The following is a 16,900-nucleotide window of genomic DNA, read 5'->3' as shown; positions in this document are numbered from 1 at the left end:
TTTGTAGGTCCTTTTCTTCTCTTGTGTTTCCCACTTAAAGAAATTCCTTTAGCATTTGTTGTAGAGCTGGTTTAGTGGTGCTGAATTCTCTTAGCTTTGGCTTGTCTGTAAAGCTTTTGATTTCTCCATCGAACGTGAATGAGATCCTTGCCAGGTAGAGTAATCTTGGTTGTAGGTTCTTCCCCTTCATCAGTTTAAATATGCCATGCCACTCCCTTCTGGCTTGTAGGGTTTTTGCTGAGAAATCAGCTGTTAACCTTATGGGAATTCCCTTGTATGTTATTTGTCATTTCACCCTTGCTGCTTTCAATAATTTTTCTTTGTCTTTAATTTTTGCCAATTTGATTACTATGTGTCTTGGCATGTTTCTCTTTGGGTTTATCCTGTATGGGACTCTCTGCACTTCCTGGGCTTGGGTGGCTATTTCCTTTCCCATGTTAGGGAAGTTTTCGACTGTAATCTCTTCAAATATTTTCTCAGGCCCTTTCTCCCTCTCTTCTCCTTCTGGGACCCCTATAATGCGAATGTTGTTGCGTTTAATGTTGTCCCAGAGGTCTCTTAGGCTGTCTTCTTTTCATTCTTTTTTCTTTATTCTGTTCCGCAGCAGTGAATTCCACCATTCTGTCTTCCAGGTCACTTACCCATTCTTCTGCCTCAGTTATTCTGCTATTGATTCCTTCTAGTGTATTTTTCATTTATTGTATTATTATATTCTTCATTATTGTATTCTTCATCTGTTTGTTTGTTCTTTAATTCTTCTAGGTCTTTGTTAAACATTTCTTGCACCTTCTCGATCTCTGTCTCCATTCTTTTTCTGAGGTCCTGGATCATCTTCACTAACATTATTTTAAATTCTTTTTCTGGAAGGTTGCCTATCTCCACTTCATTTAGTCGTTTTTCTGGGGTTTTATCTTGTTCCCTCATCTGGTACATAGCTCTCAGCCTTTTCATCTGTTCTATCTTTCTGTGAATGTGGTTTTTGTTCCACAGGCTGCACAATTGTGGTTCTTCTTGCTTCTGCTGTCTGCCCTCTGGTGCATGGGGCTATCTAAGAGGCTTGTGCAAGTTTCCTGATGGGAGGGACTGGTGGTGGGTAGAGCTCATTAAAACTTTAATCCACTTGTCTGCTGATGGGTGAGGCTGGGTTCCCTCCCTGTTGGTTGCTTGGCCTGAGGTGACCCAACACTGGAGCCTACCCAGCCTCTTTGGTGGGGCTAATGGCAGACTCTGGGAGGGCTCACACCAAGGAATACTTCCCAGAACTTCTGCTGCCAGTGCCCTTGTCCTCATGGTGAGACACAGCTACCCCAAGCCTCTGCAGGAGACCCTCCAACACTAGCAGGTAGGTCTGGTTCAGTCTCCTACGGGGTCACTTCTCCTTCCCCTGGGTCCCGACGCGCACACTACTTTGTGTGTGCCCTGTAAGCACGGAGTCTCTGCTTCCCCCAGTCCTGTTGAAGTCCTGCAATCAAATCCCACTAGCCTTCAAAGTCTGATTCTCTAGGAATTCCTCCTCCCGTTGCCAGACCCCCAGGTTGGGAAGCCTGACATGGGGCTCAGAACCGTCCCTCCAGTGGGTGGACTTCTGTGGTATAAGTGTTCTCCAGTTTGTGAGTCACCCACCCAGCAGTTATGAGATTTGATTTGATTGTGATTGCGCCCCTCCTGCCGTCTCATTGTGGCTTCTCCTTTGTCTTTGGATGTAGGGTATCTTTTTTGGTGAGTTCCAGTGTCTTCCTGTTGATGACTGTTCAGCAGTTAGTTGTGATTCCGGTGCTCTCGCAAGAGGGAGTGAGCGCACATCCTTCTACTCCATCATCTTGAACCAATACACCTTGTTCAATCAGTTTTAATCTTTCTTATTTACTAATTAATATTTAATTGCCATGAATTTCCCATAAAGTTTCACATTGGCTACACTGGTATTACAGTGTGGTCTCACTGTAATTTACTTCTAACTTGTGTGACTTCAGTTATGACTGTCCCTTTAAGCTATTTAAAAGCTATGTCTCTTCCCCCCCCCCCGCCAAGAATATAGGTGTTTTTGTTTTAGGTTTATGTTTTTGTTTGTTCTGTATGTTTTTGTTTTTTGGGGGAGGTAAAGCATTCTCTTGCTGTTCATTTCTATAGGCACCATGGTCAGAAAATATAACCTGTTTGTTTTTGCTTTCTGAAAAATCTACTGATTTTCTTTGTGGAACAAAAGATGCTCACTTTTGGGGACTATTCCGTGTGTTCCAAAAGCATATATACTCTCAAGAAATCTATGTGTAGGGGGCTTCCCTAGTGGCGCAGTGGTTAAGAATCCACCTGCCAATGCAGGGGACATGGGCTCAAGTCCTGGTCCAGGAAGATCCCACATGCTGCGGAGCAACTAAGCCCCTGTGCCATAACTACTGAGCCCTCGTGCCACAACTACTGAGCTCTCGTGCCACAACTACTGAAGCCTGCATACCCTAGAGCCTGTGCTCCGCAACAAAGAGAAGCCTCTGCAATGAAAAGGCTGCGCACCACAACAAAGAGTAGTCCCCCCCTCACCGCAACTAGAGAAAGCCCACGCGCGGCAACGAAGACCCAACACAGCCAAAAATATATAAATTAATTAATTAGTTTTAAAAAAATGAATCTGTGTGTAGGAACTACAGCCAGTCTTCATTAAGGATCTAGAACTGAGAAACGGAAAGCCACTGAATGCCAACAGTTATCTTTTTCCCCACAAAGCCACTGAATACCAATAGTTATTTTTTCTCCCCAAATAAGGTACACAACACCTTATTTCTTCAATGGATTTGATTCATTCTTCTCTCTACAGATAAATTTCTGATTGCTTAGGTATTTGAATCCCACCACCCTGACTAGGAGCAAACCCTCTGTGTCTAATGGCCTGAACACTCCAGTCACCAAAGGCCCGAAAGCAAAATCCTAGGCAAAACAATCCAACTGGCCCCACTTGAATTAGAGGTCCATCTTCAGTCTACTCAACTATGGCCAGGAAGAGCAAGGTCGTTATTGTAAAGACATTTTAAAGCTCACCCATAGCCAGGTCTCCTCTACTTCCAGGGACATGGAAGAACTACAATTCTTTACCCCCTTGCAGTTAGGTAAGGCCAAATGACTAGTTCCTACTACTAAAGTTACATACATAATTGCTGGTTACAAGATCCTCCAATGTTCTCCTTCCTTCCATAGCAACCAAGAAAGCCATGTGTTCCAGAGGAACAGCTACAAGATGGTAGAGCCTCTGACAGGCTTTCTCTCAACTGCTTACTTGACCCAAGCTGAATATGGAATGAGAAACGAACTTTTCACTCTGTCAAGCCACTGAAATTTGAGAAATTTTTTCCTTAATGTGGCATAATTTAGCCTATTCTGATCAATACAGTCCTGTTAACCAATACCTCCGAAAGCTGCAAGGAGGTCAAATTCTCTCTATATTCTCTATTTATAATAAAATTGACATCACCAGTACAAATGAAATTTGGGGACAGAGTCTTTCTTTTCTATAGTCTCCAAATTTTTCTTAAAATAGTATATATATTTTTTCACAATCAGAGAAAAATACTCTTTAAAGAGCTAATAAAAGTTTCAATGGAATTAGCACTTTGGAACTAGAAACTTAGCCATTATCTCGTCTAGTCCTGACCACTTCCATTCTACATAACAGAGAACTGAGACCTAAAGCATGTCCTGAATGAGACTATCCAATAGTCAATACTGGACTAAGGATAACCACTCAGGCCTCTGGATTGTTTAAATCAGTTAAGATAACACATTTTAAGATGTATTCTCTTATCTTTTAAAAATATACTTTCTACGATTTTCCATGGGTCTTTCCCCCCGCTTTATTCTAATTTTTACATATCTCACCACATTCTCAACCTAAATAAGGTTAGGTCCCCTACTAACCACTCTCCTAGTACTCTACACTTTTCTTTCCTAGCACCAATACTGCACTGCCATGACATAACTGGGTGGGTTTGTGTTTTTTTAATCTGGTCTCCCCCACTAGAGCATAAGCTCTATGAAAGCAGAACTCAGGGCTATTTTTATTCACTATTGTATAACCAAGTCTGAACGGTCTCTAGTCTGTAACAGGTGCTCATTACACACTTATCAAGTTGAATTATACTTTCCAAGTCTTAAAGACTTAGAAATAATTACCAACACTAAACTGATCATCTCAGAATTCTTGTCTCTGCTTCCTCAAAAAGACTGTTTCTTTCTCCTTAGAAAAGTTAAGGGCTCTATGCAAGTGCCAAGAAAATAGGAGGTTTTCATAAAGGGTACTGAAGCCTCCTAGAAATCAAGTAAATTAGGAATCAAGCTTTGCGAGGGAGATGGAGTTCAAATGTACTAACAGGAAAACAAAATACACCTATTTTGGTCAATCACACCTTTCCTCCTGTCTTATTAAAAAGGGAATTTGATGTAAAACGTGAAACTAAAATTCCCCCACAACCCATCCAATCAAACTTAAGAAAGAGGAAATCCCAATCATTTTAATTTCTTGAGACGGACACTTAAATCATTTATTTTTAGGCTTTCTACTTTTCTAACATATATTTTTAAAGCTATAACATTTCCTCTAAGTATAGAATTAACTGTATCCCAAATTTTGATATGACATGTATTTTCATTATTCTTGAATCCCAAATAATTCCTAATTCTTTTGTAACTTATTTGATCCATGTGTGGTTATTTAGAAGTGCACTGTTTAATTTCAAAGATTTTCTCATTATCTTTTGTTATTGGTTTCCAATTTAATTCCATTATCGTCAGAGGACATTGTGAATGATTTCAATCCTTTGATATTTGTTGAGGCTTGCTTTAATGACCCAGCAAATGGGTCACACTCTATCCTTACTGGGTGTGATGTTCACTATATATTATGTTTTTTTGTTGCATCACCTGACCTTCCGTATCTTTACTAATGTTCTGTCTGCCAGTTTGATCAGCAGTCAGTGTGGTCATGGTCCCTGACCTAAAATTTTAGGTAATGTACACAGTGTTTACAATGGGTCAAATACAGTTCTAAGATATAAAATACATTTATATTATATACATATGTTTTATATATACATATGACATATATATATATAGTATATATAAACTTACAACCACTCCATGAGGTAGGAGCCATTATTCCCATTTTACAGATGAGGAAACAGACACAGAGATGTTACTCAATTTATCAAAACTGCTGATGGCCCAGCTAGGAAGAAGCTGAGCTGGGATTTAAACCCAACCAGAGTCCATGCTCTTAACCACTATATATTTATAACACATGATCCTAGGATAAAATGTTTTCCCTCAAGTAGAAAAAATTTTTACTGAAACAGTACCCCCCCCAAATGGTTAAGAACTATTTTTTTATTAGAAATGCTTAAGATGTGAATTTTAAAAGGATACAAACATTGCATCCTCAGAATCAGGGCACACTACACAAAAAATATGAGTAGAAAAAGAAGACCGAAAATAATTATACTGAATGTCAACAATGGTTGTTATGAGACGCTGGGGATGTGTTTCCTTTTTGTTCTACTTTTCCATGTTTTCTGAGTCCTGAATATGTATCATCCCTATAGTAAGTAAAAACTAAAGAGCATTCTATAAGCACTGACTTAACCGACAGTGTTCTGCCTTAATTTTCAAGAGGTAAAAAATGTTAGCAAAACAATGAATCACCAGAGATAATGGATACTAAAAAGTGCTTTGTAAACTATAAAGCTATTCAAATATTAGTAATTTAAGCATCCCAAAACCAAATAAAAGCTTTTTTATGTCTTTCCCTTTTTAAATTTCAACTGTTTTATTTATTTGTTTAGTTTTTCTAGTTTTTGGCTGCACCACGCTGGTATGTAGCATCTTAGCTCCCTGACCAGGGATCAAACCCACACCTCCTGCACTGGAAGGCAGTCTTAACCACTGGACTGCCAGGGAAGTCCCTCAACTGTTTTTAAATGCCTAATTATTTTAAAACTTAAGTATTTTGTCTAAACAAATTCATAAGAGCTGATTTTTGAAGGGCAGAACATTAAAGTACCACACATCCCTGAATACTAACAAAAACGAAAGCAACCAACAAATTTACAACAGATCACACTCTTTTAGTATCACTGAAAATCCCCTGATCTGTAATCTAATAAAATGTTGATTCAGTGCTGAAGATTTCAATAGGAAACCCACATTTAATCCCCCAAAGTGATCTGTTACTTTTGGAAAAGAATTTTTGTAACTCCTTAAGAAAAGGGAATAATTCGTTTAAAGATGACTTAATACACACTGTAACACTAAAATTGTCCATATCATAATTAGTTGTAAGAATATCAGCTCAGTCTATTTAGGATATGTTTCTCTTTCAAAGTTTCTTCTGCTATTTCTGCAACAGAACCTACGAACAAAGAACGCACAGCTGCCTCGCAGATGTATAATTTCAGTGTTTAGATTCCATTCTTCCTAGCTTCATTCTGCAAGAGATTTTGGATTTTCTATTTCCATATGGTTTTTGACCTTCCTCAGTTTAGGTTCTACCTCCCTACATCTTACTCTATTTTAGTCCATTATTATAGAAAAACACTTCAAATTTGAAACACCTTAATTTTTTTTAAAGCTTAAAACTTGCACAGCTGAAAAGAGGAGAATATACATGAAAAAAAGATGAACAGATAACTAGAACAAGACAGCCAAATTTCCAAAACTTTCTATTTCTATTTAGATAACTCCCCCCCACCCCATCCCCTTAATTCTAAGTTTCTTATATTTCAGGTTCAGTCATAAAAGTTTAATGTACGCACAGAATTTCAGCTTTACTCACCTAATTTCATCAAATTCTTAAGTTATGGCAGAAACATTAAGCAGTAAGATTTTTTTAAACTTACACTGTATATACCAAAATGTTTACAGATGTCACCTTTGAGTAGCATGAATATGACAGATTTTTACTTTCTTCTTGGGGCTTTTCTGTGTTTTAAATTTGTTCAGTGAGCACCACTTCTGTAATAAGGAGGCAAAAAAGGCTTTTGTTTTAAAGAGAAACCTGCGAGGAAAAGGATTCTTTTTAAATGTCTACATGCCATAACCACTTATGTTTAAAAATTTTCTATGGAACAACATAAGCAATTTACTAATATTCTCAGCATCATTAACAGGTAAAAATCAGGTTTCATTTCTCAACCTATTTTACTCCCAAAACTGCCCCCTAGATGAGCTTATTCACTTTCATTTTTAATTGATGTGGCAGCATTTTTAAATTTTTTTCTTCCTGTTCTCTCACAGGATTTTAAATGTATTCTAAGAAACAATACAAATAACGTAATTATGTTTTACAAATATCTACCCAATTTCAACTACTTTAAGAGTAAAAGCCATGGTAAAGCTGTGAAAAAGGCTTGTCTTTGTGATCATCATCAACAATTAAACTGATATATGTCTCAGAAATGAGATATACAACACTAATTTTATTTTATTTATTTTAATTAATTAATTAATTAATTATGGCTGCGTTGGGTCTTCCTTGCTGCACACAGGCTTTCTCTAGTTGCGGCGAGTGGCAGCTACTCTTTGTTGCAGTGTTCAGGCTTCGCACTGCCGTGGCTTCTCTTGTCGTGGAGCACGGGCTCTAGGCGCACGGGCTTCAGTAGTTGCAGTGTGCAGGCTCAGTAGTTGTGGCACACGGGCTTAGTTGCTCCACAGCATGTGGGATCTTCCTGGACCAGGGCTCGAACCCGTGTCCCCTGCACTGGCAGGCGGATTCTTGACCACTGCAACACCAGGGAAGTCCCAGAATACTCATTTTAAAAAATATTTACGAGAAGGGTTCTGGATGTTTAAAAAGTAACTATTCCACTGACCTTTTAATATCCTTTTTTCTACAATGCACAGGAAACATTAGGAAAGTCAAAGAATGCCAGTCAAAAAGTTACCCATGAAAAGTTTCTAACAAATCTTAAATATTAAAAAGAGGGGCTTCCCTGGTGGCGCAGTGGTTAAGAATCCACCTGTCAATGCAGGGGACAAGGCATACTACTGAAATGTAGACAATAAAAGTTATCTGTTATCAAGTGACCATATTTTGTTGATTTGGTGTATATTTAAGATACTTCTGGATACTGTTGAAATATTTTTATTTCATGACATTTTAAAATGATTTTTTGAAAAATATATAAGTTTAACAACCTCACCAAAATTTAACAGTCTTTAACATTTCCCATCAGGAGCTCCTTTCAGCTAGAAATCTAAAATATTCTTAGTTAAATACAAATTTAAGACATTCAAGATCTTATATTCCTAAAATATATTAAAAAAATTTTAATTTTGAATAAGAAAACTACCTAAAAATTTCAATATACACAAAACAGTATGACAACCACGCCAAGTCTCCTCCAGACTTAACTTCAAAATTGAGAGTCTGTAACATTGCAGATAATTTACCTAAAGGCTATGCTCAAAAGAGGAGATAAGAAAGCTGAGCATGGAAGAATACCACTGGTCACACGCTATTCCCTTCATTACCTGAAATGACTGCCAGGACAGGAAGAGTGACTTTTCAGCCAAAAGTCAGAAATCCAGTGCTGTCATCAGGACCAAAAGCATTATAAGACCTGCAATTTCTGTGACTAACTGCTCTACATTGAAGTCATGGAATTTTCTTTCTTTTTTTCTTTAAGCATAAAATAACCTTAAGGTTTATCAAGTCTTTTCACTTTTTAAGGTAAGGAAACAGAGATCAGATAGTTAATGCAGTATCCAAGACCGCACAGTTAGCTTAGTGGTAGTACCAGTACTAGATGTTAGTTTATAAAAAATTAGAAGCCAATACTTAAGTGTTCCGCTGCTTCTTTAAAATTTTTCATATTTCCCAAATTATCCACAGTAGGTATACTGCTTTTATAATTTAAAAAATTTTATTTATTTATTTATTTTTGGCTGTGTTCGGTCTTCCTTGCTGCGCTCAGGCTTTCTCTAGTTGCGGCGAGCGGGGGCTACTCTTCGTTGTAGTGTGCAGGCTTCTCATTGCGGTGGCTTCTCTTGTTGTGGAGCACGGGCTCTAGGCACACAGGCTTCAGTAGTTGTGGCGCACGGGCTCGGTAGTTGTGGCGCATGGGTTTAGTAGCTCCACGGCATGTGGGATCTTCCCGGACCAGGGCTCAAATGCGTGTTCCCTGCATTGGCAGGTGCATTCTTAACCACAGTGCCACCAGTGAAGTTCTGCTTTTATAATTTCTTTTTTTTCGCGGTACACGGGCCTCCCACTGCCGCGGCCTCTCCCATTGCGGAGCACAGGCTCCAGACGCGCAGGCTCAGCAGCCATGGCTCACGGGCCCAGCCGCTCCACAGCATGTGGGATCTTCCCGGACCGGGGCACGAACCCGCGTCCCCTGCATTGGCAGGCGGACTCTCAACCACTGCACCACCAGGGAAGCCCTATAATTTTTAAAAGAGCAAAAAATGTTTGCTTTAAAAACTACTAAATACTTCCGGGAGCCCTCTCCCTCTCCTTTCTGGTCCAAGGTCTCACTCTATAGGCCACTTTCTCAGGAAGGCCTTCCAAAGCACCTGCACCCTAAACAGACCAGGTTCCCTTATTACACAGTCTTATAAGCTCCCTGTAGTTGCGTTTTGTATATCTTAAAGTAACTATAATTAGATAATTATTTGTGAAATTATTTAATGTCTATCTTCTCTACGTAGGTCTTAAATTGCTGTTTCTCAGGGCTGTTCTAGGCTCTCTGCTGTTATATACCAGGAGTTCCTGAAATGAGGTCCATAACATAACCGTGAAATTATACGCTTGTTACATTTGTGTATTTTTCTTCAGATACTCAAAAAATGACCTTTAAAAGGGTTAAGAACCAAAAGTAGTAGATTTATGTTGTGTACCTACCCAGAGCCATCCTTTCTTTGGGGAAACAACCACTTGCCCATCTCACATGGTTCCAAGAAGGCTATTCATCCCTGACTGCTCCAGTGGGCATATAAGCCAGTTCTGGACAATGATGGTACCCCAGGCTCCATGTAGACCCGATAACAATCTCTCCACGAGACAGAATACATGCACCTGGGAAAGAAGTGCTTTTTCCCTCTCTTGAATCCATAGCAATAAGGCCCATTATAAGCCTAGAGTTACCAGTGGTCCTCTCTGCCAGATGAGGCCAAAAAAGAGGTAAGCAGAGGGCTTCCCTGGTGGCGCAGTGGTTGAGAGTCTGCCTGCCGATGCAGGGGACACGGGTTCGTGCCCCGGTCTGGGAAGATCCCACATGCCGTGGAGCGGCTGGGCCCGTGAGTCATGGCCGCTGGGCCTGCGTGTCCGGAGCCTGTGCTCCGCAACTGGAGAGGCCACAACGGTGAGAGGCCCGCGTATCGCAAAAAAAAAAAAAAAAAGGTAAACAGAGAAGAGAGATCCCCGATTACATCATCTGAACACTTAGCTCCAGCCATACCTACTTCCAGTCTTTTCAAAAACGTGAGGGGCGGGGTAGGAGGGGAGCCTTTTTCCCCTTTAAACTATGAGTTAGGTTTGTCACTTGCAAGCATAAGTCACCTCAGAGAGCCACCCAATTCCCACTGTTGAAATATACAACTTATATAGTAATCACTCCCAAATGTCTACCTCCAGCCCAAATCACTGTCAAACTCCAGACCAATATATGCAAGCAACTGCCAAGTAGAACTCTCTACCTGGTGGTTCAGAGGATCAAAACTATTTTCCTCCAGAAGCCAGCTCTCCCTCCACTTTTTTCATCTCAGCCAACAACACACATCTACCCTACCAGGTTTCCGATCTAGAAACCTGGGAATCATTCTTGACAATCCCACTCCTCCTCTCTCCCCCAGCTAATTAGCAAGTCCTGTCCATTCTATGCCCTAATTACCTGCCACTATCCTAGTCTGAGCCAGGATGGAACAGCTTCCCTACAGTTTCAGTGTCTTCAGTCTTCTTTTCTTCAAACTGATTCTCCGCTATGTAACTAATCTCACAAAACTGCAAATTTGACTATTTTATCCCCACACTTGACATACCACTATCCTCCTTAAGTGAACACCCAATTATATACAGATAGAGCAACAACCAAGCTCCACAGCTTCAGATGTTATTAGTGGTATAAAAAATGTATACAGTAAGAAAACAAGGTTCATCAGAAACATAAAAGTATAGAAGAGTAACAGTGTCCATAATATCAGGGTAGCTCAAATTCACCAGTTTTTAATAAAAGATACTAAAGAATATCTTTCCTTATCTAGTTTGTGCCTATTCATTAGTTCTATATTTAACTGCCCTTATGAACTTGGTTTGGGGACCCCCCCCGAGTCCACAAGATGGATTCCACTAATCATTTGATCTCCTTAAGACCCTACTCTAGTGCTTTCTTCAAAAACCATTACTGGGGATCTCTGAGCATGTCATTTTGTTTCTATCAATATTTTTATTTATTTATTTATTTTTGGCTGTGTTGGGTCTTCATTTCTGTGCGTGGGCTTTCTCTAGTTGCAGCGAGCGGGGGCCACTCTTCATCGCGGTGCGCAGGCCTCTCACTGTCGCGGCCTCTCTTGTTGCGGAGCACAGGCTCAGTAGTTGTGGCTCACGGGCTTTGCTGCTCCGTGGCATGTGGGATCTTCCCAGACCAGGGCTCAAACCCATGTCCCCTGCATTGGCAGGCAGACTCTCAACCACTGCGCCACCGGGGAAGCCCCTATCAGTATTTTTTTAGAACTGACAGCCTTTAAAATATTGGCTATACAGCACTATTTTCAATAGCCAAGACATGGAAACAACCTAAATATCCATCTACAGATGAATGGATCAGATGTGGTACATATATACAATGGAATATTACTCAGCCATAAAAATGAACGAAATAATGCCACTTGCAGCAACATGGACGGACCTAGAAATTATCATACTAAGCGAAGTAAAGAAGACACAGGAGATAAATATCAAAGATATTTGATATCATATCAAATATCATTTATATGTGGAATCTAAAGTATGACACAGATGAACTTATCTACAAAACAGAAACAGACTCACAGACATAGAGAACAGACTTCTTGTTGCCAAAGGGTAGGGCAATGAGGGAGGGAAGTATTGGGAGTTTGGGATTAGCAGATGCAAACTATTATATATAGGATGGATAAACAAGGTCCTAGTGTATAGCACAGGGAACTATATTCAATATCCTGAATCAACTTTGCTATCCAGCAGAAATTAATACAACATTGTAAATCAACTATACTTCAATAAAATTTATTAAAAGTTGGCTATAAGGACTTCCCTGGTGGCACAGCAGTTAAGAATCTGCCTGCCAGCTGATTCACTTTGCTATAAAGCAGAAACTAACACACCACTGTAAAGCAATTATACTCCAATAAAGATGTTAAGAAAAAGAATCCTGCCAATGCAGGGGACACGAGTTCAATCCCTGGTCAGGGAAGATCCCACATGCTGCGGAGCAACTAAGCCCATGCACCACAACTACTGAGCCTGCGCTCTAGAGCCCGTGCACCACAACTACTGAAGCCTGCGTGCCTAGAGCCTGCGTTCTGCAACAAGAGAAGCCACTGCAACGAGAAGCCCATGTGCAGCAATGAAGACCCGATGCAGCCAAAAATAAATAAATATATATATAAATTTATTTATTCTTTTTTAAAAAAAGAAAATCCCTTTCTTCAGAAGGGGTTCCATCCAGAATTAGAAAATGGGGAGACTTCAAAAAGAGATGGAATTTGAAATGGAGCTTGACGGAGGCAGGACTTGTACATACGACAATTAACTATTTATGCAGTCCCAGTAGAGAGAGAGTTATAAGCAACAGCAGAAGAAGGGTGGAAAGAACTCGTGCAGGAAGCAAAAATAGTGGAAGATAAGAATCTGGCAAATCTGAGGCAAATCCCAAGGAAACAATTTCATTTAATAGAAGACACTGGAAACTTCTAAGTGGGGAAGTGACAAGAATGGGATTCAAGATTAATTTAGGCAGAAATGCATAAGTTAACCTGGATAAAGGTGGAAGTAAAGGCAAGAAGATCATAACATTAGGCTAGGTGGGATGAGAACCTGATTCAGCTAGCAGGAAAAAAAAAAAAAAAAAGATTGAAGAGGGAAAATTATCAAATATACAAATATATACACAGGACACAATATTGTATACAAGTATATCGAGTCAAAGAAATTTAAAGAATTATGTGAAAACCAAATAACATTAGACTTGAAAACTCAATAAATAAATTTCTGGAAAAAATATTAAACACTAAAATTCACACAAGAAATAGAAAACCTACACAGATCAACAGCTATTAAATAAACTGAAATGGTACTCAAATTCCTCTCCAGGAAAAAAATATATATGTAAGCCTGAATGCTCTTACAGGTGAGTTCTGCCAAACTCTCAAGTAAAAGATAATCCCAGGGGCTTCCCTGGTGGTGCAGTGGTTGAGAGTCCGCCTGCCGATGCAGGGGACGCGGGTTCGTGCCCCGGTCAGGGAAGATCCCACATGCCGCGGAGCGGCTGGGCCCGTGAGTCATGGCCGCTAAGCCTGCGCGTCCGGAGCCTGTGCTCCGCAATGGGAGAGGCCACAACAGTGAGAGGCCCGTGTACCGCAAAAAAAAAAAAAAAAAAAAAAAGATAATCCCAGTCTAAACTGTTCCTGAAAAGAGAAAAAAAGAAGGAAAGCGGCCCAACTCATTTTGTAATCTATTATCACCTTGTTACCAACATGTATTAAGAGCTGTACCAGAGCTGGCATGAACAGATAGAAGAGTGACAATACCATGAAAGCAGAACCAATAGATGTTGGCTACAGACAACACGTGATGGGATGGGGAAAGGACTAGGTTTGGGATAACATCAACAAAAATAAGGAACACCAGGGAAACAAGTTTGGTAAGAAGGACGAGTTCACTTTGAACCTGAAAAATCAGGTAGAGGTACGCATAAAACAATTTGAAAAACCAGAATTCAAGGGCAGAAGGGAAATAAAGAATAGAGATTTGAGAATTATTCAGACAGAAGGGTCTGAAACAATGTCAAAGGACCAGAGATGTATGAAAAATGATCTGAAAAGTGAAACTTGGAGAACACTTACTTTAATGAGGAAGAAGGAAGAACAGAAAGTGAAAAGGGGCAAAGAGTAACGAGGTCAGTATAATGTCACAGAAGCCCTGTTTTCATCTAGTTAATTCATACTCATCCTTCAGAACTGTCACAGGGTTCCAATGCAACATTTTTAAGAAGGCCTTCTGAGATTCTTCCAACATACACCAGCACCAGGTCAGGCCCCCATTTTAAGCTCTTATAAATACTCTGTACTTTATCTATACAATTATATTTAATTATAGAATTCATTCTTCAATATACGTCTCCTTCAGTAGACTTTAAGCTCCACGAAGGCAAGGCGCCGTATCTGTTGTTGCCTCCTACTGACTCGTGTGTTACGTTAGAATACAGTAAGTATTGGTTGAATGAAATGGACAGGTGAATGATGGACAAGGAAAAGTATTTCAAGAATGATGGGTCGATGTTAAATGCTACAAAAAGCTCAAGCTGACTTGGAAAGAGGGCTTTAAAAGTGTTTATTAGGTTACAGGTGACCTTTGTGAAGGTGAAATCCAGATAATAAGGGGTTAAGAAGTGAATGGATCGCCAGGAAGTAAAGGCAGGAAAAGTAAACTGCTCTTGGCAATGTCTAGAGTCGGGATTATGAAGGAGTGAATTGTAATTTTACTTCATTTTGCTCTATTTTTCTTAACGAACATGTATCACTTTTATAAGGACCTAATTTATTTTTATTGTTAATATGATTTGAAAAGGAAAGGCAGCAACAAGACAGGTTGAGGGAGTAGCAGACACAAGGGAAGGTTTTTGTAAATTGAAGAAATCTTAAGCACATTCGTACTTGTAAGAACTCTAAGACAAAAGAGTAACTTATACTCCATTAAGTAGGAAAGAAGAGAAAAATGAAATAAGGTGTTAACCAGGAAGAAGGACAAAAAATATTCTTCCACTAAGATGGAAGGAAAGAAGATGATAAAAGGAATCCAGTAAATTCTGGAAGGAGCTCCCATTGGATGCCTCAATGTTTTCAGGAAAGGACGTGAAGTGAAGAAAGCAGAAAAAGTTTGAAATGAGTTCTACGGAGAATGTGCGGGCGGGCGGGCGGGGGCGGGGGGGGCGGGGTGGTGGTGCAAAACAAGAGTGGAACACTGATTCTGTTAAGAGGTCATTCTAAATTTCAACTGGCCTTTTGTAAACTGCAACCCATTTCTAGCTCAGAACTGCCCGTATTTTAGCTTTAATTTTAAATATTTAAATAAAATTCTAGTTCAGAAACTTTCTATTTCAACAACTTAAAAGTTATAAGCATTGATACATTCTACTTTAATTCAGACTTGAACTCCTCTTTTGAAATAAATACAATAAAGGAGTTGTTTTCAACTCAAGCAACAATGAGCGATCATTTCAAGTATGAGTTTACTGAAAAGCACTCCTAAACGTCAGAGTGTCTGCAGAGAAAGGCTTTTTGTAGCTGTTGTTGTTTAACTCTTCGCATGCCTCACTTTAACAGATCCTGAATAATAGAGAAAATCTTGGGTTCAAATCCCAGCTCATTTAGACAAGTTATACAACCTCTTAGCGTCTCGGTTTCCTCTTCTAAAAAATGAGGAATATACTAACCAGGATTATCATAGGGATTAAATGACGTAACACAGGTGAACGTGCCAAGTTCGTACTATGTACTCAGAACAGTTTGCTAACCGTCTGAAAGACAAAACCTGCAGCACTTTGACCAAATTAAAACATCCGAGAGCCTGAAAGCGCACAAGTCACAAAACGCCAGATCCTAGCACACAGCACATTATGTTTCTTCCCTGACGCAAGCTTTTTTTTTTTTTTTTCCTTGCCAAACCTTTCCACTGGGAGTCTGGAAAGAGAAAAAAAGGGTTACATTCAATCCAGCACAAAGTTTGCAGAAACTGAAGTGCAGAATCACAACAGACATGGCAGCGGAGGCAGCGCAAGACAACAGGTGAACCTCCGAGAAACCTGGCACCTTCCCGCGGGCAAGTTCTGCGGGAGGGCTGGCAGTTCCTCCTGGCTCTACCGCCCCACGAAACAGACATTCGTTTTCTTTTCTTTTTTTTGCAGAAACATAATGGACAAATCGCGAATATCACCCTCGCAGCTCCCGCGCGGGGAGGTGAGCGCCTTTCCCATTTAAGGATTCAAGAATCGTCCTTGGTGGCGGCTTTCGCCCACACAGCCTCCCCAAGCTCGGCCTGAAACCCGGGGGTGGGGAACAAAGAGGGGCCCAGAGGCGGGGGCGTCGCGGGGGGCAGCCAGGGGGCCCGGGTCTCCGGCAGGGCCAGGCCCGGGGCGGCAGGGCCCAGTCGGCCGCGGCCTGACACAGCCGGGGCAGCGGGTACCCTGCTGAGCGGCCAGGCCCGCCGGCCCCCAGCTCGGGCCTCCCTCGCGCTCCCGGCTCCCCCCAAAACTTCGCCCCGAGCCCGCGCCAGCCTCCCTGCCGCGGCCGGCCTCTTCCGACGCGCACACACGCACTCTCCGGACGAGCCAACTCACCCGGACCCTGGGGAACTCATCCTGCAGCCCTCGGCGCGGAGCGGGGTGGGCGCGGCGAGCCGCCGGGGCAAGGCGGGGGCCCGGCTCGGCCTCCGCCCTGGGCGTGCAGCGGCCCCAGCCCGGTCGCCCCTCGCGCGGACGTACGATTCTCGTCTCGCGCGGACGGACGCGGCGCAGCCCGAGCCTTCCTGCCCGCCCTCCTCCCTCCTCCTTTGCCGAGCGCCAGCAGGCGGATTCCAATCTCGGCAGCCGTCGCCGCCGCCGCCGACACTCGCCTAGGAGGGAGGAGTGAGGGGGGGCCCTCACGGGAGCGGGGTCTGGGGGGA

General features: G+C 41.4%; 1 protein-coding gene across 2 annotated transcripts in view; it reads right to left on the bottom strand.

Moving 5' to 3' along the window:
• BMPR1A (bone morphogenetic protein receptor type 1A) overlaps positions 1-16,684 on the bottom strand; it is a 140,499-nt gene extending 123,815 nt beyond the window's left edge. The window contains exon 1 of one of the 2 annotated variants that reach the window (XM_022562470.3): positions 16,575-16,684. The gene's annotated coding sequence lies outside the window, so the exon portion shown is untranslated. The remainder of the gene's footprint in view (positions 1-16,574) is intronic. The other variant, XM_022562471.3, reaches the window with a different exon arrangement.
• Between the last annotated feature and the right edge of the window lie 216 nt (positions 16,685-16,900).

Source organism: Delphinapterus leucas, chromosome 16, assembly GCF_059928025.1.
Source record: "Delphinapterus leucas isolate spDelLeu-1000000601 "Yukka" chromosome 16, BTC_Dleu_Yukka2, whole genome shotgun sequence".
Lineage (NCBI taxonomy): Eukaryota > Metazoa > Chordata > Mammalia > Artiodactyla > Monodontidae > Delphinapterus > Delphinapterus leucas.
Note: the sequence above shows the minus strand (reverse complement) of the source record. Positions and strands in the feature narration are given on the sequence as shown.